This window comes from Rutidosis leptorrhynchoides, chromosome 8 (assembly GCF_046630445.1).
Source record: "Rutidosis leptorrhynchoides isolate AG116_Rl617_1_P2 chromosome 8, CSIRO_AGI_Rlap_v1, whole genome shotgun sequence".
NCBI lineage: Eukaryota > Viridiplantae > Streptophyta > Magnoliopsida > Asterales > Asteraceae > Rutidosis > Rutidosis leptorrhynchoides.
The window spans coordinates 317,039,491-317,062,195 of NC_092340.1; the positions used below are offsets into that span (position 1 = coordinate 317,039,491).

At 35.5% G+C, this 22,705-nt stretch overlaps 1 long non-coding RNA gene across 1 annotated transcript; it reads right to left on the reverse strand.

Moving 5' to 3' along the window:
• Positions 1-2,606: 2,606 nt before the first annotated feature.
• On the reverse strand, positions 2,607-3,358 carry LOC139861377 (uncharacterized). Its single transcript, XR_011763744.1, has 3 exons — positions 3,148-3,358; positions 2,799-2,878; positions 2,607-2,713 (listed from the first exon to the last, which is right to left on the reverse strand). It is a non-coding gene; the product is annotated as an uncharacterized lncRNA (long non-coding RNA).
• Between the last annotated feature and the right edge of the window lie 19,347 nt (positions 3,359-22,705).

Here is a 22,705-nt window from a genome sequence, read left to right on the forward strand (position 1 = left end):
ATACCTTGATGCTTAGTAGCTAATGTCCTAATAGTCAATTAAGGATGCGCACAATTTGGCCTAATCGTATGTTGCAACTACCTGTAAATTAATGGTATTAACCTGCCTGTAAGATTATCACAATACCCTTTTTTTTCTTTCTTTTTTTCTTTTTCTTTTTGGGAGTAAAAACGAAAACTTTATAAACTAAGACAGAGAGACAGTTGCATCAATGACGAAAACTATTAGCTGCCTCTAAGACTATTTCAATACTAAATACACACTATTCATCTCAAATTAAGTGATACAGTATATGGATACTATAGCTTTGCTATTAATAACTTGACAGCTAGGCTGGAAAAATGTCATAAAACTGGATTAAAGGAACAACCAATTTATGATTTAATGATGGTTTCGATCTATGAGTTGTAGTCATAAATATAAAACCTTGAAGTTCAGTAAATATAAGTATGATCAGTATGTTGGTTTATTTTGGCTAGTAGAAGATATGTTTATCCCACATTGGTGGGAGGAAGATGTGAGGGGTGAGTGACTTGGTTATATAAGAGGAGCTAAGTCTTCATTCCAAATCGCACCAATCAATACACTTTAAGTATTGTTCTTATTTCTTTACTATTATTGTTGGGCTGGATGGTGAGAATTAGTGAGACCGTAATTTCCCAACAACTGGTATCAGAGCATCAGGTTTGACGGGGGTCTCGGTTATAGGAGTCGGAGTATGCTCTGTGGTTGCCACGTGAGTGGATCGTCCACATCAGAAACGAGTTCTATTGATCGTATAGGGTATCTGGTTAGACAATATTTTTTCTGATTCGTAGTAATAGTTGGATTTGTTAGTGGCCTAGTTGTGGATTTCCGATTTAAAGGGTCCTGGCTACCTGCTACATCTTTTGGCTATTCGAAACGTGAGCAAAATCAGAGAAAGTTGTTGTCTATAGGATACGGATACGATGTCGAAGTTCAGTCCAATGAGGTTTGATGTAGAGAAATTTGATGGGATGATCAATTTTGGCTTATGGCAGGTTCAAGTCAAGGATGTGTTGATTCAGTCCGGTTTACACAAGGCTTTGAAGGGTAAACCCACCCTTGTTCCTGGCAGTGATTCTAGCAGTAAGTTCGATGAAGAAGAATGGGATGATATGGAATTGAGGGCAGCAAGTGCGATTCGTTTGTGTCTTGCAAAGAACGTGCTTGCAAATGTGCACGGGTTATCAACGGCAAAGGAGCTTTGGGTTAAACTAGAGCAGTTGTACCAGGGCAAGGGCATCTCAAATCGGTTGTGTCTTAAAGAACAATTTCATACTCTGCGTATGGATGGGGGTTCAAAGATTTCAGATCATCTAAGTATTCTTAACGGTATTGTTTCAGAACTGGAGGCTATTGGAGTTAAAACGGATGATGAAGATAAAGCTTTGAGGTTGATATTATCTTTATCATCGTCTTATGAACACATGAAACCTATTTTGATGTATGGGAAGAAAACTCTGAAGTTTGAAGACGTTACTAGCAAGCTCCTATCCGAGGAGAAAAGACTGGAAGGTAACGGGGTCTCGTCATCAGGAGATACGATAGAGTTGTGTTCGGATAGGTAGAAGAGAAACTCTAGAAAGAATCTGACATGCTGGAAGTGCGGGAAGACTGGACATGTAAGGGTTAATTGTCCCGGTGGAGCTAATCCGGCAAATGGCTCCAAAGACGCTAACATTGTCTCCGTTGTTACGGAGAGTGACGAATTCCTCTGAAGTCACGTCATCCTCATGGTGTGTCCGCGCCACCGTGGAAAGGGATGTTCGTTAGCGGTTCCACAATTACACATGGGCATTGGTTTGGCGTTGATGCAGGCTGTGTGGTGGAAACTGATGTTGTAGCTGATGGGACTTTCGGGAAAGCCAAACAAGGAAGTTGCACCATAAAGTTTCAGCTGGTTGTTCAACAACATGTGCCGAGGTGAAATGCTTGGAATGTGATATTCTAAGTGCTATACTCTTAATGGTGGAGTATGATAATTCTTGTTAAGAGTTATGATTGTCTGTGATGACAATGATTGTCGGTTTAGACAATGTTCGATGAAGATGCAAGTTTTGTCTCTTGGGAGATAATGTCAACGGCATGAAGATGAGGATCTTGAAGTTGTCGTCGAGGAAGCGTCTACATCGGTTATCCTTGCAATGTGGAAGCATGGTTATCTTCTTCTATCCAAAAGGTGGAGATTTGTTCGTTTATTTTGGCTAGTAGAAGATATGTTTATCCCACATTGGTGGGAGGAAGATGTGAGGGGTGAGTGACTTGGTTATATAAGAGGGGCTAAGTCTTCATTCCAAATCGCACCAATCAATACACTTTAAGTATTTGATTATTTCTTTCTTTCTTACCCTTGTTTGAGAGTTGTATTAATTAAATATTTTGGAGAGTGTAGTTGGCTTAAGAGAGTCGTCTATATCATTGTAACAATTTGTGATATAGTGTATTTCTCTCTTTGGGGGCCGGTGGTTTTTCTCCTGTTTTGGAGTTTCCACGTTAAATATTGTGTTGTGTATTGTTCTTATTTCTTTACTATTATTGTTGGGCTGGATGGTGAGAATTAGTGAGACCGTAATTTCCCAACACAGTATACATATGAGCTGTCATATTCATAGATTGAAGCATGGCTTCACCATCCACATTGAACTTAAACACAATTATTCCGCCATTATTCACTTCAAATGCTCGGAACCTAAACCCACCATATAAAAAACACTCAGTTTTGTCACAAGTTGTAACTGATATCTTACATCTTATCATACATAATAAATACATACCTTTCTGGGCTAAGTCCAAGAGCCGTGCAGATTAGTGCCCGTAATATTGATTTGTGTGTCACAACAAGAAAATTTTCCCCCTATAAAAACAAATGTTGTTAACCACTAGGATTACCGTCGTTAACATGCATTAAGTCATTGTACTGGCGGTTACTAGTAAATTTTATTATAGCGGTTATGAAAATGTACACTATCTTAAATCTTGTTAACGACAGCCCTTAGGGTTGTCGTTAGCAAAATCCTTGGAAGTAAAAAACATAAAAAACATAAGCAAAAAGCATTAGTATCATGGGTCATACAAATAGCAATAAGCGTTTTTAACGACTGGAAAATGATATAGCTTTTTTACCGGTGTAAACAAAATTTCTTTCCAAGCTACGTTTGCGGTGTCCCATAGTTGTCGAACAGGATAAACGCCATTAACACTGAAATTGGCTGGATCTTGTCTCCATAGCGTATACTCCTTTGGATATATTCGCCTAGCGTCCACTGCCTCCAAAAACTAAAACTCATTTAGTACACTATATACTAAAATTAGGAGGTAGTAATTTTGACCCAATCTAGTTATGAATGGGTCTAATAGGCCATTTGGATAATGTTTAACCTCTGATAGGTGAAACGATACCCATGAAGAGATTTAACTTAACAGGAGATGGGTGGGGTCAAAAGTTGCCAAATTGTATTTTAATGCATAAAAGATCATTTCTTTCTATAAAACAGACTGATATAGAGACAATATAAGCAGTGTTAATGTTATCATATTAAAAATATATATACAGACCATTTTTCATGCCTTCAAGGTAGAATAGATGTGCCTCCTTCAGGTTATCGAGATATATTATCGACTCTTCTCTCCCGGTCCACAATATTTCAGCAGTTGACTGCATCATCAAAATCATACAAACTTAGAATTCAAAGAATCACAAGTATCTTTTAACGTCTGTTTAATTCATCAATTACACAAAAAAAAAAAGTATCATATGAACCTTTGCACGAGAAATTGGGCTTGAGAAACACTGATCGAAATGTATATCTACCAAAGCTTTCTTGCATCGTTCTGCTTGCATTATTCCAGTTTCTGTTAAGACCGACAAATTTGTGCTTCCCTGAGTGAAAGATACTAGATATAATTAGTGGAAGCAATAAAAAATGTTACAGTAAAAACACTATAAATCTATACAACTATATCTTGTTTCTTTAAGGTACTTTAATGCTAAAAAGTGTTAACAAGTCAACCTGGGCATCTGGCCGGTACAAAATACCAATTCTGACTTGAACTGTTATTAGAATGTTATCAGAACGTCCAACCCGCCCATTTTGCCATGTCAAAAGGTTTCAAAAGATAAAAGCTAAGACAAATGATTTCAAACCTGAACTCTGCTTTCATCGTTCCAAGAGCTTAAGCCATGCCTCACGAGGGTCACCTGCTTTGGGGATGACAATACCTTTTGTGTAAGAGAAGTTGTCGCTTTACTAAAATTATACGCACCACCAGTTACCGAACCATCGTTTCCATTTGTTCCTATAACCATTGCATATATACGTATAAATTGTACTTTTTTTAGCTCCTACAAAACACAAAACGTGGGTCATAGCCCACAAAACCAACTTAAAACAGTCATTTGACTTTTGAGGTTAAAAGTCAAACCATTTTAAGTCTGCATATATCCATTCAGATACATTTAATGTCATCTAGTTTCCTAGACAATAGCATGATTAGCATAATTAACTTTTTGTAAAACTATATGATCACCATTGTTTAACGTTAAGGGTGACCTAATAACTATATTTATTTTCTACCAATTTGTAATATCAGGGCTACTATCAGGGCTACTCTTTGTCCTATAATCAATCAAAATAATATTAATTTTTCAAATCAAAAACCATAATCACCCAAATATATACAACTTTTAGGGAGCGTTTGATAAAACGGATAGATTAAGCGGTAAATCCGTAAATGATTCAAAATCTGATTGCTTCAAAGGTTCTTATTGAACATGGTTCTGAACAACAATAATTTGTTTGTAATCATTGTGAATGAACCATATAAATGATGTAAAATTGATGTTTTAACCTTGTTATAATTGTTTAATATGTGTTCTGGATATAATACAATAGGATATTAAAGGAAATGAAGGTGTTGAATGGTTAAGAGCAACTCTAAACGATTCACCACGCAATGTTGAACAGTTCAACATCATTTGTCATTCAGATGACACTCTTAATTTTTAAGGGTCAGTCTCAAATTCAAAGTCACTACCTTATGTTATACACACTCTTTCTATCGGTCCATAATATAAGATGGGTTCATTACATAATCCACTAATTCAAGATAATGAATAATTTGACATATATAATTTACTCAATCATTTAAAACACATTATCATGTACAATCTAAGTATGCAATTCAATAATAGAGATTAAGTGTTGAATTTGCATGATTACCGGTGGTTAAAGTTAGCTCAGAACCTGATGATGAACACAAAATCTGAAATCTTGGACATGAACAACAAGTGTATAATTGAGGAAACTTTTGAGATTTATTAGCAATAGAATCGAAAGGTAAATTAGTTGTTGTTAGAAGAAATCTAGAATTCATGTTTGTATAGTAATTCTTAAATTTGATGAAATGAATGGATTATTAATCATTAGACAAGAATATACATATGGATAAAAAATGTGGTGCATATCTTAAATGGTGGGGTCCATAACTTTCTCCTGAACCATAAAAGCTCAAGAATGTCGAATATGCTAATTTTTCATATAGATGAATAATGAAATCGTGACAGGTTATATAGAAAACCTCTTTAAATATACAAACAGCTCTATTTTCTTTTTCCATATATATAAAAATTAATAATCTTTCAACCTTGAATTAAAGACCCTTGAGAACATATAGACGACCTAAAACGCAACCAACAGAAAGAAACAAGACAAGACAACATACATACCGACCAAACTAAAGAGCACCTAAAACAAGCGATAAGCGACACGGAATACAACAAACATGGTCGGGCAACACCAAACCTAAACAAGAAGAAACCAAACTAAAACAACTAAACAAAAATTCTACAAACCGATTAAAACATCGAAGAGACAACATACCAACAACCGACACGAACGAAACCGAAGTTAAGTTACCCTGTACGACCAACCCCATGATTATATTCGTAAATTCATCCGTCAAACTTTTTTGCGACAAAACTAGCTTTCTTACTTTTCTAAAATAATAGGCCAGACGATGGTGGTGGGGTGGTCTACTTGTAACGCCGGGGTTTGGTGACTACCACCTTGTTTGTTCGCAGAAGATGTGTTGTTCGGTTCCACTCTTTCTTCGGCGGTTGTGGCGGTTCTTCACCCTGTTGATGAAGGCCACTAACGGAAGCTAGGGGATGGTGGGAGATGAAGGATGTCTGGATATAACAACCCTCATATTTCCATACCTGAATTGACTAATTTGACTATAGGGTTGTTATTCATACGTAATATATAAATTAAATTTGACATTGATCAAATATTTATTTTTAGTCGACACTTTTTGTTAACTAAAGTTTACACTAATTATATAAAATAACTTTAGTTAATATTAATATTAATGTGTATTATATTTAAAACTATATGAAACATAATTATTAATTAAATGATAAGTTATTTTAATCATTATATATATTTTTAGCTTATAAAAAAAAGAGATTTTTTTTATAAATTAAATAATGAGCCCATGAATTTTGACTAAATATTTTTAAAAAACAAAAACTTATTAAAAACATTTTTAACTTGTTTTTATTTTTTGTCAAAATTGGCACCTTTATTTTATTTATATTTTTTCTTTTCACCAACCATTTTTTTCCTATAAATACCCACTTCCATTTCATAAAAACTTGTATCAAATCTTTGGAAAAACTCTCTCACAAACTTGGGAAAGTACTTGAGGTATTTTCTATATTTTTTATCGAATTGCTTTTATTTTTTTGTATATTATTTAAAAATTCGAATTTAATATATATAAATTATTTTTACATGTTATAATTAGTATTATAAGTATTATGATGTATAAAAATAATTTTGATAATTTATGGAATATTATTTATAATTAAATACGAATTATGTAGTATTTAAACATAAAAACAATATAAAATTCGTAATAAAATATTAAACAGTAATAAAAATAATTATAAATTTTTTTTGAGATTATTATACTTTTATAAACAAGCAAAAATTATAAAAATTAAATAAATGGGACGATTAGTATTTAAAAAGAATTTACTTTTGCATTATTCTAAACCGAGAGAAATAATAAAGAAAATACAAAATAAATACAAACGTGTATTAAATATTTTTATAAAAATTTTATATGATTAGTAGCATCACTAGATACTTTAAAAAAATATAAAAATTATTTTTAAATTATTTTTTCTATTTATTTAATTATAGGTCGATTACAATGGTTAAATAATTAGAAAACATTAAATAAATAATATTTTGATATTAAATTTGATTTAATAATTTTTATAACATTTTTACATAATATAGAACCTGTAAAAATATAAAATTATTTATTTAGGTCGATTTAATATTTATTACCTAATTAAATTTGATTAATATAAACCGAGTATATATATAAAGAAAAGTGAGAAATAAATACAAAAACTTGATAAAATTATATTTATAAAATATCCTACTGAATTGTATAATTAACTAAGTTTATAAAAATTATAAATATAATATTTAATGAATTAATATTCGAATTAACATATATTAGTATGATTTTCGATTAACATAAGTATATTACATATACTAAATTAATATTATTATTATAACTTACGGTTAATAACTAAGTATACTATATTATAAAGTATAATGCTTATAATGTAAGTTAATAACAATACATTATTAATAAACACTTATTTTATAACTATACTAATTTAATAATAATTACTTATAGTATATAATATAAGATAATCAAATTGTTAATACATTAATAAATATAATATAACATATATAATAACATATAAACCTAAAGTGAAGGTTAATCAAAGATAATGTACAATTCATGTGAACTTCATCGCTACTCACGATCGTAAGTGAATGATGTCTAGGTTGCCATTTATGGGTAAGCTTGTGGATCTCGAATGCCATGACTTAGATTCTGGTCAAGAGTCCTGGGCCCCCGGTTACATCTGGTCATTTCTGACTTATTTGATAGCAACGAAGTTTGAGTAAAGTTATACAACGTCTTGCTAAAGATTAATCGGAACTTTCTAAAATTGGAAAATTACTATAAGTGAAAACTTTCCATAAATAGTAACCTTCCGAAAATGGAAATTCTTTAGTGAACCATTACTATCAATATAGTACTATATACTATTGTATGTTAGGCATTGTCTGATCATACGTTCTATCTCTAGGTTGAGATCTCGGTCACGTCCTTCCGTTCAATTCTTTCGTGGAATAATCTTTTGTGCTACTAAGGTGAACTTCATAGCCCCACTTTTTACTGTTTCATAACTGTTTTACAACTTTTAGGGTGAGACACATGCTTGCTTTATAACTATTTTACGCTTAGACACAAGTACTAAATTGTTAACTATGCTGTCATGCTTTGATTCATGCTAAATCCCTACCGTAATATCGTTAATTGCTACGTTTAAATGCAAACTTAATTATTGTGAATAGATCTATTGAGAGTAACGTCTCTAACCATTCGACCGTTGGTCTTTGGTTACATAATAATGATTCCACGACACTGACAGTACAAGGTGTCATGGGGTAAACTTGTTTAGTAGCGATATTACAAAATGCAGCAACACTTTTAGATTGATATTTCTATATCAATCAACTTTAAACTAAATCTTGTGGTCTAAAACTTTGGATATTATTTATAAACCTGTGAATTTCACTCAACCTTTTTGGTTGACACTTTAAGCATGTTTTGTCTCAGGTGATGATTGAGCTAGCTGTTTCCAACTTTGTGATGATAGATATGATGCTTGCATGGAGTCCACATCGCATATTATATTTTAGTTCATAAACATTTATTTTACGTTTTAATAATAATGTAAACATGTATTACTGCTTCCGCTGTTTTATTAACAAAGGTTTTATTTAAAAGTCTCATATAGAGTCGTTCTCGTTTATACAACTGTGTTATGATATGATTGGTCACAATTACCCCTGGTTCATTTTGGGGGGCAAAACCTACATCAAGTTCACAATCTCCCAATCGCATACAACTCTTACTCTCTCAATGAAAGCACCACCTCATACGATCATTCGATCACACTGCAACGCCACCACCGCAAGTTCGCAACGCACATGGTAGTTATTGCCGGATCTTCTCCACGATCGTCTTCACGATCGCAACTCTAGGGTTTTTACCTACGGGTCTTGTAGGGTTTTTTCTCCCTTTGCCGTCGATAGGGTCCGACTATCGTCCGGCTGGCAATTCGTTAGCCACCCTCCCGAGATCATCATCTCGGGTACGGGTTATTCACGGTAACCGGACCGGAGATCAATGACGTTGACGCCTAAAAAAACCCTTTCGCATTGATGTTCGTGATGGAATTCAATATAACAACATGTTCTTAATGTTAACATAATCACAAAACCAATATTATGAAATTTAAAGTAAGCGGAAGCATGATGATTAAGAAAACAAGTTTATATCTTAAACCATTTTAAGTGAATTCCATGTATGTATCAAATCATGAAAATAAGCTTACATATAATTAACAAGGAAGTAAGATTCAATACCTCCTCAAGCTAGTTGAGGGTTGTTTGATACAAGAAGATGATGAACAAGTGTGTTAAAACTCCAAGCTTTTGATGCACCAACACCACCCTTGAACATAGTTATGTTTTATACACTTAATCACCTTTAAACCAAGCTTGTAACCCACTTCCTTAAAATATCTCAGAAAACCATTTTTCTTAAAATTCAAGTGTCGCGTATTTGATCAATGATCCAATCGTTAAGATCAAATACGAATAAGGTGTCGGTAAGCTTGTTATTGGGTATGACCCGACTTGGATCAAAACATATTATCCACGTTAATTTAATATGTCTCTCGGGCATACGAAAAACCTTCAATCTCCCACTTGCACGAGAAACATAAGAAATTAATGCAAGTGATGGATACCACCTAACGACCGTCCATCACCCCCAATATGTTATGACTTTGTGCCATTCAATAACATCATCCCTTTCGAGTTCCCATCTCGAATATGAATAGGTGAATCTTTCTTTATATCCTTTCGTCCTAGATGTCATGTTAAATCCAAGAGACACAGAGTGATCACTCTCTTCTAGATTTAACTTTATCAGGCCTTAAACATTTGACTCTCAACGAATAAGAGGGACAAATTCCATCTTGACTACATACGTCCTAAATATATACCTTGCATTATACCTGAGCTCTTCCTTATGAACTACTATATTTCAGAATAGTGAAGGAAAGAATCAAGGCACAATAGTTGGTAAATATCCGAACCCAATATGTATCTCAGGTCAGAGGATACAATGATATTCGCCTTTAATCAAGACTACATGTGATCAACCACAAAGGCTCCATTTAGTAAATCTTGAGGGCGGGTCTTCCAATATTTGTATCCTACAAATATCTATGAACCTTGGTTGCAACCTTGCCCCACATTCATCCCGTGAATGTATACCAATCCAAGTTCATAATAGTCTAAACCTCACACTTGTTCCCACAAATGTGATCGACTACGGAATTTAGAATAATTACTTATTCATGGATAAAATATGCAAAATAAGAACATAACTCAAAATAAATTAATACCATAATTATATTAATGAGTTTGAACAATTTCGTTTCGCTACAATACTTAAGACAGATCATGACCAATCACTAGAATACCGAAGCCCTAATGCACAAACATGTCCTGCGTGCTTTGCTCCATGTAAGAGCTTCGTGAGAGGATCCGCTATATTAAGATCTGTGTGAACTTTGCGAATACATATCTTTCCCTTTTCAACTTCATCCCTTATGTAGTTGAATCTCTGCTCAATGTGACGTGTCTTTTGATGAGCACGAGGTTCTTTGATTTGAGCAATCGCACCCTCGTTGTCACAAAAGATCTCAAGAGGGTCCTGAATGGAGGGGACTACTCCTAAGTCGTCGATGAATTTCTTCATCCATGCAGCTTCCTGAGCTGCCAATGAGGCGGCAATGTACTCCGACTCTGTAGTGGATAATGCAACAACATCCTGTTTTGAACTCTTCCAAGAGACCGCACCTCCATTTAACGTGAAGACATAACCGGATTGTGAACGAGAATCATCTCGATCAGTTTGGAAACTCGCATCCACGTAACCCTTTACTGCGAGTTCCTCCTCACCAGACCCATATATTAGAAACATATCCTTAGTCCTTCTAAGGTATTTCAATATACTTTTAACCGCAATCCAATGACTGTTTCCTGGGTTATTCTGGTATCTACTTGTCAAGCTAAGAGCGCATGACACATCCGGTCTAGTGCATATCATCGCATACATGATTGACCCAATAGCTGATGCATATGGGACTTTCTTCATCCTTTCTTGTTCATCTTTCGTGGTGGGGCACTGAGATGAACTGAGGATCGTTCCTCTTTGAATAGGTACCAAACCTTTCTTAGAATTCTCCATCTTGAACCTTTTCAAGACCTTTTCAATGTATGCACTTTGATTCAAACCTATCAATTTCTTGGATCTATCTCTGTAGATCCCTATCCCCAAAACATATTGTGCTTCTCCAAGATCCTTAATGGAGAAGCATTTACTTAACCAAGTTTTAACACCTTGCATTGCCGGAATATCATTTCCAAATAACAATATATCATCCACATATAGTACAAGGAACATGATAGTGCTCCCACTAGCTTTCTTGTATACACAAGCTTCATCACCATTTTTAATGAAGCCAAATTTCTTGGCCTCCTCATTAAAACGATGATTCCACATTCTAGATGCTTGTTTCAATCCGTAGATTGACTTCTTTAACTTGCATACCCTTTTAGGACACTTCGGATCAACAAAACCTTTAGGCTGAACCATATAAACATCTTCCTCAAGATGTCCATTTAGGAAAGCGGTCTTGACATCCATTTGCCATATTTCATAATCATAATGAGCAGCAATGGCAAGTAATATCCTAATAGACTTTAGCATTGCCACAGGCGAAAAAGTTTCATCATAGTCAACCCCTTGAGTTTGAGTGAAACCTTTTGCTACAAGTCTAGCTTTATATGTATCCAAGTTTCCATGTATGTCGGTTTTCATTTTGAAAAGCCATTTACAATCAACTAGCCTTGAGCCAGTAGGTTGTTCAACAAGTTCCCAAACTTGGTTGTCATACATGGATTGCATCTCAGCGTTCATGGCTTCCTGCCATTTATCCTTATCAATCCTTGATAAAGCATCTTGGTAGTTTGTTGGTTCATCCAAATCAACCACATAGAAACCATCCATGAGAAACCCATATCTCTCAGGAGGATTACTAATCCTACCAGATCTGCGAACGTCTTGTGTATTTTGATCATCCATTTGATCACTCTCAGCATTTTCATGTTGAGTGCTAGCGTCAACCAATTGTGTATCATCTACTTGATCTTGAACCTCTTCAAGATCTATCTTCCTTTCACTATTTCCTTCCATTAGGAACCTAGTTTCAAGGAATTCAGCCTTTCGAGCAACAAATACATTTTGCTCGGTTGGATCATAGAAATAGTATCCCATATCATCCTTGAGATACCCTATGAAGATACACTTCGTGGATCGAGCATTCAACTTATTAGGGACGTAACGTGTGACGACCCCGTCAAAACACTTAACGGATCCGTCAGTTGGTCCCATAGCTTGATCGGACTTAAATGAATTAAATAAACAAAGTTGCATTCTTTTATTTCAAAATGTTGCCCAAAAAGGAAACAAACCCAATTAAGTAGTTTAAAATCAACCAACCATAGTAATGAACCAAAAGTTGACACAAAACATTGCCAACAAACCCACAATTTAAATTATCCAAAATAGAATGCAAACTTAAGTTTCATAAATAGTTTCATAAAATCTGCCCAAATGCATGCAGACTCTTCTAACGACAGCGGAAGCATCAAATAACTCAAGTACCTGTGAAAACATGCAAGTAAACTGTCAACACAAAGGTTGAGTGAAATATAGGTTTAAATAAATAAGTAAACTTTAGACCACAAGATTTAAAAATGTTAGAAAACATTAAACATTATTCCATTATCAATGAGCCACCTGGTAACCACTTAACCCTTTATTTACCCTTGCCAAACACAATAAAAAAATATACACTTGGACAGTGTATCTACAACAAATTACGAAGTACTAAACATTTCGATTATAAATTGCTAGCGCGACTAGCTCGAAATGGGGTTGTCAAACCCGATAGATCTATCCGTAGGATTCGCGTTCACCGGTAGAAACCAATGATTACAGTTACCAGACTAGGGAATATTTTTGTCCAACTCACAATGAATAATTAAATTTAACTGTTACTTGTGTCTAACCGTAAATAAAAATATGCATGTAACCACATCCCAAAAAGTATACTTTGAAAAGTATGTAAAAACGGGACTATAACTCACCTTAAATAGCAACTGAAGAAATCTCACAAACAAGCGAACAGCAAGTAAAGTAAAGCGATCAAGAAAGATCACAACGCCGACCTATAAATAAAGCAGGTCGAAATAAATAACTAACTTAGGTCAAGTCTTAGTATGATAGCTATTGTACATGTTGCAAGTAGACATAGAACATTACTCAGCAAGCATCGGTTTGATTGGAACAACATAAGGACACACACTTTCTATTTTTAGAAAGTTTCTATTTTTAGCAGGTTTCCATTTTTGGAAAGTTTTCTATTTTAGGAACGTTTCTATTTTTGGAAACTTTCCAAATTTAGAAATTTCTATTTTTAGAAAGTTTTGAAGTTAGGAAAGTTTCCTTATTTAGAAAGTCAACAGAAGTCAACTGAAAGTCAAAGTCAACCGAAAGTCAACTCAAAAGTCAACATTGGTCAAACATAGTCAACATTAATTTGAAAAGTGTAAATTATAATAATAACATAGGTTATAATGTTATTTAAAGTCAAAAGTGTATAATAATGTCATAACATAAGTTTAATTAAATAAAATGAATTATTAAAGTTAATATAAGTTGAAATGTTATAATTAGTATAACATAAGTATTTAATTAATTAATTAAATATTAATCATATTATAAATATTATTAATAATAATAATCTTTAAATCATATCATAAGTATTATAAATTAATAATGAATTATTAATTATATCATAAGTTTCTAATTAAAATTATTAAATCATAAGTATTTAATAATTAAATCATAATTAAATAATAATTAAGTCTTATAATAATTAAATAATAATTTATTCTTTATTATAAGTCTTATAATAATTTCTCAAAAATAAAGTTAATACTTATCATAAGTATTTTCCTTTAATAATAAAAGTATTATTAATCATAAGTTTAATTAAAATGTTAATTAAATTATAATTAATAATTAAATGATATAATAAATATTTATATCATAAGTCTTAAATAATAATAATTACTTCTTTTATCAAAAGTAATTAATTAATAATGAAATCCATTAATTTTAACATAAGTTTAATCATTAACCATAAGTTTTAAGTTTAAAAGTTCATCGGGTCGTATCTTGAGCCCCGGGTGTCGGTTTCGGGCGAGCCACATATGCATTTCCGCCTACTCAAACCACCCAACACAATTATGAACTCAAGAACACTCCAAGAACAGTCCCTAGGTCGTGGATATCAGCCATGACCACCCTTGGGAAAATCAATTTACTCAAAACAGTAATTTAGGCACAACGGGTGAACCGTGACTCGGATTTAGGTGACCCGAACATGAAAATTCGTCCCATCATCAGTCCTAACCAAATGACACACCCTAAAGACACCAAGGATTGTCACAAAGTCGGACCCAACCTTGTTCATGCCAAGAACACCTTTCAATCTTTAACAAAAACCAAATTAAGCATATCTAGGGCTCCGAGAATCGAAACGACATGAATCCGGAGTCTAAAATTAATGTCTTGATGAGAGGAACTCATTTATATACTTTATTTTAACATTCATATCAGTCACAAAGTCAGAAAATACGAATTATGCTGCTGTCCAAAATTTACAAACCGAAATCATAAGCAAACGAGTAATTCTACGCCTCCAAACAACATTACAACAACTAATATACATCATACTAATAATATAACATACAAAATCAGTAATATATATGAAAAATCAAAAAGCTAGGGTTAGGGTTTATACCCAAATCGAGAATCAAAGTATATGATCGCGTAGAGAACGAAGAGATGAACACGATTGTATAAACGATTTGATGATCCAAGTAATATTTTGATTGATGGTGATGATGTTTATGGTGGTGGTGGTCGTCGCCCAAAAGAGAGAAAGGGAGGAAGAAAGAAAAAAATTAGGTTTTAGGTTTAGATAAGATTTTGAAAAAAAATAAAATAAATCAAAATATGGGAAAACAAGGGAGTGTATCCCCCCTCCCTTGTGGCTTCGGCCGAAAATGGGTAGGGTGGGCCCCATGGTGGGCCAAATTTGCTAAGTGCTTAAAGTCTGATGGCCCAAAAGCCCGAACGAATCCCGAAACGCGAAAACACGCTTACGCGATTAAAAATCCGGAAAGATAACAAACGCGCGACGAAAAATAAATATAAATACACCTAATAATAATATGATCATAAAATATCATATTTAAAATATTTAGGATTTAAAAATCCCGAAAGCTCGACCGTTGGTTTAAAAACCGAAAAGATTCGCCGGATGGATATCCGCGAGACGTAGGAACGTACAAAATAAAATATGAATACATATATTCACGTAATCACATAACAATTAATATATATATATATAATATTACAAAAATAATAAAATAGGTCATAGAAATGACGTGGCACACTAACAGTTAACGGTCGTTAAATAATTAACGGAAAAAGATAACGGAAAAAGTAGGGTCGTGACAGTACCTTCCCGTTACGGAAATTTCGTCCCGAAATTTAAGCAGGCGCAGGGGTTGACTCGGCATCTGAGAACAAATGCGGGTACTTCTGCTTCATTTGGTCTTCACGCTCCCAAGTGAACTCGGGACAACGTCTAGCGTTCCATCGGACCCGAGCAATAGGAATTCTGCTCTGTTTAAGAGTCTTAACCTCTCGGTCCATGATCTCAACTGGCTCCTCAATAAAATGCAATTGCTTGTCAACTTGAAGTTCCTCCAAAGGAATAGTCTGATCAAATTCAGCCAAACACTTCTTTAAGTTCGAAATATGGAAAACATCGTGAACAGCACTGAGTTCTTGTGGCAACTTCAAACGATAAGCCACCGGTCCAACTCTTTCAATGATCTCAAACGGTCCCACGAAACGAGGACTTAACTTCCCTCTTTTACCAAAACGAATAACACCCTTCCAAGGCGAAACTTTTAACATAACACGATCACCAACTTGAAATTCAACATCTTTCCTTCCTTTGTCGGCATAACTCTTTTGCCGACTTCTAGCAGTTCTCAACCTTTCTTTAATTTGCACAATCTTCTCAGTAGTCTCGTGAATAATCTCTGGACCTGTAAGTTGAGCATCCCCAACCTCATTCCAACAAATAGGAGACCTACATTTCCTACCGTACAAAGCTTCAAACGGTGCGGCTTTAATACTTGCGTGATAACTGTTGTTATAAGAAAACTCAGCTAACGGCAAATACTTATCCCACCCATTCCCAAAATCAATCACACAAGCTCGCAACATATCTTCTAATGTCTGAATGGTCCTCTCACTTTGACCATCCGTTTGAGGATGATAAGCGGTGCTCATATCCAATCTAGTGCCCAAGGCTTCTTGCAACGATTGCCAAAATCTCGATACAAATCGACTATCTCTGTCGGAAATAATAGAAACGGGAACACCATGCCTCGAAACATTCTCTTTCAAATACAAACGGGTGAGTTTCTCCATGGAATCGGTTTCCCTAATCGGCAAAAAGTGAGCCGACTTAGTGAGTCGATCAACAATCACCCAAATCGCATCATAACCACCCGATACTCTTGGTAACTTAGTGATAAAATCCATAGTGATACCTTCCCACTTCCACTCGGGAATTTCTGGTTGTACCAACAATCCGGACGGTTTTTGATGTTCAGCTTTGACCTTAGAACAGGTCAAACACTTAGACACATACTTAGCTATGTCACCCTTCAAATTATGCCACCAATACAGCTCCTTAAGATCCTGATACATCTTCCCTGAACCAGGATGAATAGAGTATCTAGACTTATGAGCCTCATCTAAAATCAACTGTCGAAGACCTCCAAACTTCGGAACCCAAAGACGTCCCGCAAAGTATCTAGTTCCATCAGCTCGAACTTCAAACTTCTTAGCTACTTTGGCTACATTCTCTTTCACGAAATTCTCCTCCTTTAAGGCTTCTTGTTGCGCCTCAAGAATCTGCCTAACGAGGTTTGATCTAACTGTCATATTCAAAGCTCTAACCCTTCGTGGTTCAGCCCTTTCTTTACGACTCAAAGCATCAGCCACAACATTGGCTTTACCCGGATGATACAAAAGGTCACAATCATAATCATTCAACGTCTCAATCCATCTTCGTTGTCTCATGTTCAAATGTTTTTGATCGAGAATATGTTGAAGACTCTTATGATCGGTGTACACAGTACTCTTAACACCTAAAAGATAGTGTCTCCAAATCTTCAGTGCAAAAATAACAGCTCCCAACTCTAAATCATGAGTTGTATAGTTCTGTTCGTGAACCTTCAACTGACGTGACGCATACGCAATAACCTTCTTTCGTTGCATCAAAACGCAACCATAGCCTTGTCGTGATGCATCGCAATAAACAACAAAATCATCATTACCCTCCGGTAGAGACAATATCGGAGCGGTAGTCAGTTTCTTCTTCAAAATCTGAAAAGCATTCTCCTGTTCATCCTTCCACTCATACTTTTTCCCCTTATGCGTTAAAGCAGTCAGAGGTTTCGCTATACGAGAGAAATCCTGGATGAACCTTCGATAGTAACCTGCCAATCCTAAGAACTGACGAATTTGAGTAGGAGTTTTCGGAGTTTCCCACTTTTCAATCGCCTCAATTTTAGCAGGATCAACTTGTATTCGTTGTTTGCTAACAATGTGACCAAGGAACTGAACTTCTTTTAACCAAAATGCACACTTAGAAAACTTAGCGTACAACTCTTCTTTCTTTAACAAATCAAGCACTAACCTCAAATGTTCTTCGTGCTCTTCATCACTCTTAGAATAGATAAGAATGCCATCGATGAAAACTATAACGAACTTGTCCAGATAGGGTCTACACACACGGTTCATGAGGTCCATGAACACAACAGGTGCATTTGTCAATCCGAACGGCATAACAAGAAATTCAAAGTGACCGTAACGGGTGCGAAAAGCAGTTTTTGAAACATCAGATTCCTTAACACGCAACTGATGATAGCCAGAACGAAGATCAATCTTTGAATAAACAGAAGAACCTTGAAGTTGATCGAACAGATCATCGATTCTCGGAAGAGGATAACGATTTTTAACAGTAAGTTTATTCAACTCACGATAATCAATACATAAACGAAAAGAACCATCCTTCTTTTTAACAAACAGAACAGGAGCTCCCCAAGGGGACGAACTCGGACGAATAAAGCCTTTGTCTAACAACTCACGGAGTTGGCTCGACAATTCTTGAAGTTCAGAAGGCGCAAGACGATAAGGAGCACGTGCTACAGGAGCAGCGCCGGGAACAAGATCAATCTGAAATTCTACCGCGCGTTACGGCGGAAGGCCAGGTAAATCATCGGGAAACACTTCGGAAAAATCCCTAACAATGGGAACATCATCAACGTTCTTCACTTCTTTACTAGGATCAACAACATGAGCAAGAATAGCATGACAGCCCTTACGGAGATGTTTACGAACTTTCATACAGCTAATAAGGTTTAACTGTGCGCATTTCTTATCTCCATAGACCATCAGTGGCTCTCCAATAACATCAGTAACACGAATAGCCTTATCATAACAGACGATCTCGGCACGGTTCGCGGACAACCAATCCATACCAATAACAACATCAAAACTACCAAGTTCAATTGGTATCAAATCTATGTCAAAATCCCTACCACCCAAATTAATGTTACACTTACGATGTACAATCTTAGCAGTAAGTTCCTTACCATTAGCTACTTCAACAACATAAGTATTGTCTAAGAGAGTTAACGGCGTTTTGATTCTCGGACTTAATTTACTCGACACGAAACTTAAATCAGCCCCTGAATCAAATAACACATAAACTGATAAATCGTTGACTGAGAACGTACCAGTAACAAGCTTAGGATCTTCCTCCGCATCCTTAGCATTAATGTTGAACGCTCGGCCGCGTGCAGTCTCTGCAGTCTTCTTGTTGGGACAAGCATCTCGGAAATGCCCCGGCTTCCCACACTCATAACAAACCCTTGGATTACCTCCATTATTCGATTTCCCATTACCGTTACCGTTACCACCTCTATTACCAACATTATTATTATTACCACCAGTCGCGGGAGTAGCAGACCCCGACAAAAGCACTGTACAATCTTTAGCAATGTGCCCTTGCTTAGAGCACCTCTTACAAGTAACTGTGCAGTAACCATCATGAGCTTTATAGCAACGAGGACACACACGCTGATTTCTGTTATTAGCACCTGAGGTATCCTGTTTCTTCTGCTGACCCTGGTTTTGATTGCGGTTGTTATCCCACTTTCGTTTCCCATTATCAGCCTTCTTGACAACCTCCTCACTACTTTCAACAACTGTAGTCTTGCTTCTTCTCAACACCTTGTCATTAAGTTTGTGGGCCATAGACATAGCTGCCTCAATAGTCTGGGGTTCACTGGACTCAACCCCGTGTTCAATCTTCTCGGACAAACCATCAATGTAAGCCTCAATTTTGCGGTCCTCATCCTTATAAACCCTAGGACACAGCAAAGTTAACTCGAAAAACCTTCGTTCATAGGCATCTAACTCGGTGCCATGCATTTTCAAATTCTTGAGCTCAACCTCTAGCTTCTTAAGCTCACCCCGAGGTCTATAGCGGGTGATCAATCTTTTCTTAAAATCATTCCAGGCCAAACCATAAGCTACATCACTTCCCAAACTACTAACCAGATTGTTCCACCATGTCAAGGCACTATCCTTGAGAGTGCAACTAGCGAAACTAACTTTGTCCTCTTCACGGACCCGACTGACCCTGAAAATAGATTCGATTTTCTCGAACCAACGAGTAAGCCCTATTGGTCCTTCCGTACCACTGAATTCTTGGGGTCGACCAGCCATAAAAGTTTTGTGGGAGCATCCCACGTTGTTGTTCACATTGGCGTTAACATTAGCATTTGCTGCCATAGCAGCAGCAATTCCTTCATTGATCAGGCGTTGCATACGCGCTTCAGTGGACTCTCTTGGAGGCATGATCTTCAAAATAGAATAACACATCCGTTAGTACCAAGAATAATACTAGTGTCATAAAGGAATAGATCAAAACACGAAAAGACTAACCATTAAGATATTAGTCAACTAACACTATGAGTAATAACATGACAGTTATGATTGTTATAGAAATAACCATCACATGCATACATATTTTATGATAACATCATACAACATACATAGCACCTAACATACATGAACATATATTACGCATAATATAACATGCCAAGAGCCATAATATCAGAAATAAAACATGATAATGATAATAGATGTCATAAAAATAACCATCCATACATAATGAAAAAAAATATCCCATAACAAAATCTTAATAAAATCCTCGGCAAAACGCCGTACATAACCCAAATGTATGTATAAAAAGGACATTAAGTCTGATGAAATAGATAATCAATATGAATAATCACATCACATTCGCTTAGAGCGGGTGTGATAAGCTGGTCCAGCATGAGTCTCAGCAGGATCCTCATACTTACGCAACTTCCCTTTCACAACATCCAACTCTTCCTTCAACACACGAACAGTGCTCTCGAGAGCCTCGAACTTAGCATTAACTTCTCGATCACGCTTACGGTTCGCATCCTCAACCCTATGCTTGAAAGTGATAAAGTTACCCATGTCGGCACGGATCTCGTCCATAACTTCATTATGTGGCAAAGTGCGCAAACAATCACTAAGGGCGTTAATACGTGTCACCTCATTATAAGCCCGGTTCATATGAGTAATGGTAGAAAAATAGTAATGAACAGGATCATCGATCTCTGGTTGATTAGCACGACGTCTAGCAGGAGACGGTGGAGCAGGAGCAGCAACAGAGTTATCGCTCGAAGTCGACATTTGCAAACAGCAAAACCGCAAACCACATACTAAAAAGATATGAAAGCTAATAATATAACTTATACGAAATGAAATGCATAATAATGCTATAGCAAAAAGGTCGGGCTGTAGACTAGACTCTAATGCACCCTAATAACCACGGGTTGACCACATTAAGACCGCCTAGTTCCCTACAACCAGGGCTCTGATACCACATGTGACGACCCCGTCAAAACACTTAACGGATCCGTCAGTTGGTCCCATAGCTTGATCGGACTTAAATGAATTAAATAAACAAAGTTGCATTCTTTTATTTCAAAATGTTGCCCAAAAAGGAAACAAACCCAATTAAGTAGTTTAAAATCAACCAACCATAGTAATGAACCAAAAGTTGACACAAAACATTGCCAACAAACCCACAATTTAAATTATCCAAAATAGAATGCAAACTTAAGTTTCATAAATAGTTTCATAAAATCTGCCCAAATGCATGCAGACTCTTCTAACGACAGCGGAAGCATCAAATAACTCAAGTACCTGTGAAAACATGCAAGTAAACTGTCAACACAAAGGTTGAGTGAAATATAGGTTTAAATAAATAAGTAAACTTTAGACCACAAGATTTAAAAATGTTAGAAAACATTAAACATTATTCCATTATCAATGAGCCACCTGGTAACCACTTAACCCTTTATTTACCCTTGCCAAACACAATAAAAAAATATACACTTGGACAGTGTATCTACAACAAATTACGAAGTACTAAACATTCCGATTATAAATTGCTAGCGCGACTAGCTCGAAATGGGGTTGTCAAACCCGATAGATCTATCCGTAGGATTCGCGTTCACCGGTAGAAACCAATGATTACAGTTACCAGACTAGGGAATATTTTTGTCCAACTCACAATGAATAATTAAATTTAACTGTTACTTGTGTCTAACCGTAAATAAAAATATGCATGTAACCACATCCCAAAAAGTATACTTTGAAAAGTATGTAAAAACGGGACTATAACTCACCTTAAATAGCAACTGAAGAAATCTCACAAACAAGCGAACAGCAAGTAAAGTAAAGCGATCAAGAAAGATCACAACGCCGACCTATAAATAAAGCAGGTCGAAATAAATAACTAACTTAGGTCAAGTCTTAGTATGATAGCTATTGTACATGTTGCAAGTAGACATAGAACATTACTCAGCAAGCATCGGTTTGATTGGAACAACATAAGGACACACACTTTCTATTTTTAGAAAGTTTCTATTTTTAGCAGGTTTCCATTTTTGGAAAGTTTTCTATTTTAGGAACGTTTCTATTTTTGGAAACTTTCCAAATTTAGAAATTTCTATTTTTAGAAAGTTTTGAAGTTAGGAAAGTTTCCTTATTTAGAAAGTCAACAGAAGTCAACTGAAAGTCAAAGTCAACCGAAAGTCAACTCAAAAGTCAACATTGGTCAAACATAGTCAACATTAATTTGAAAAGTGTAAATTATAATAATAACATAGGTTAT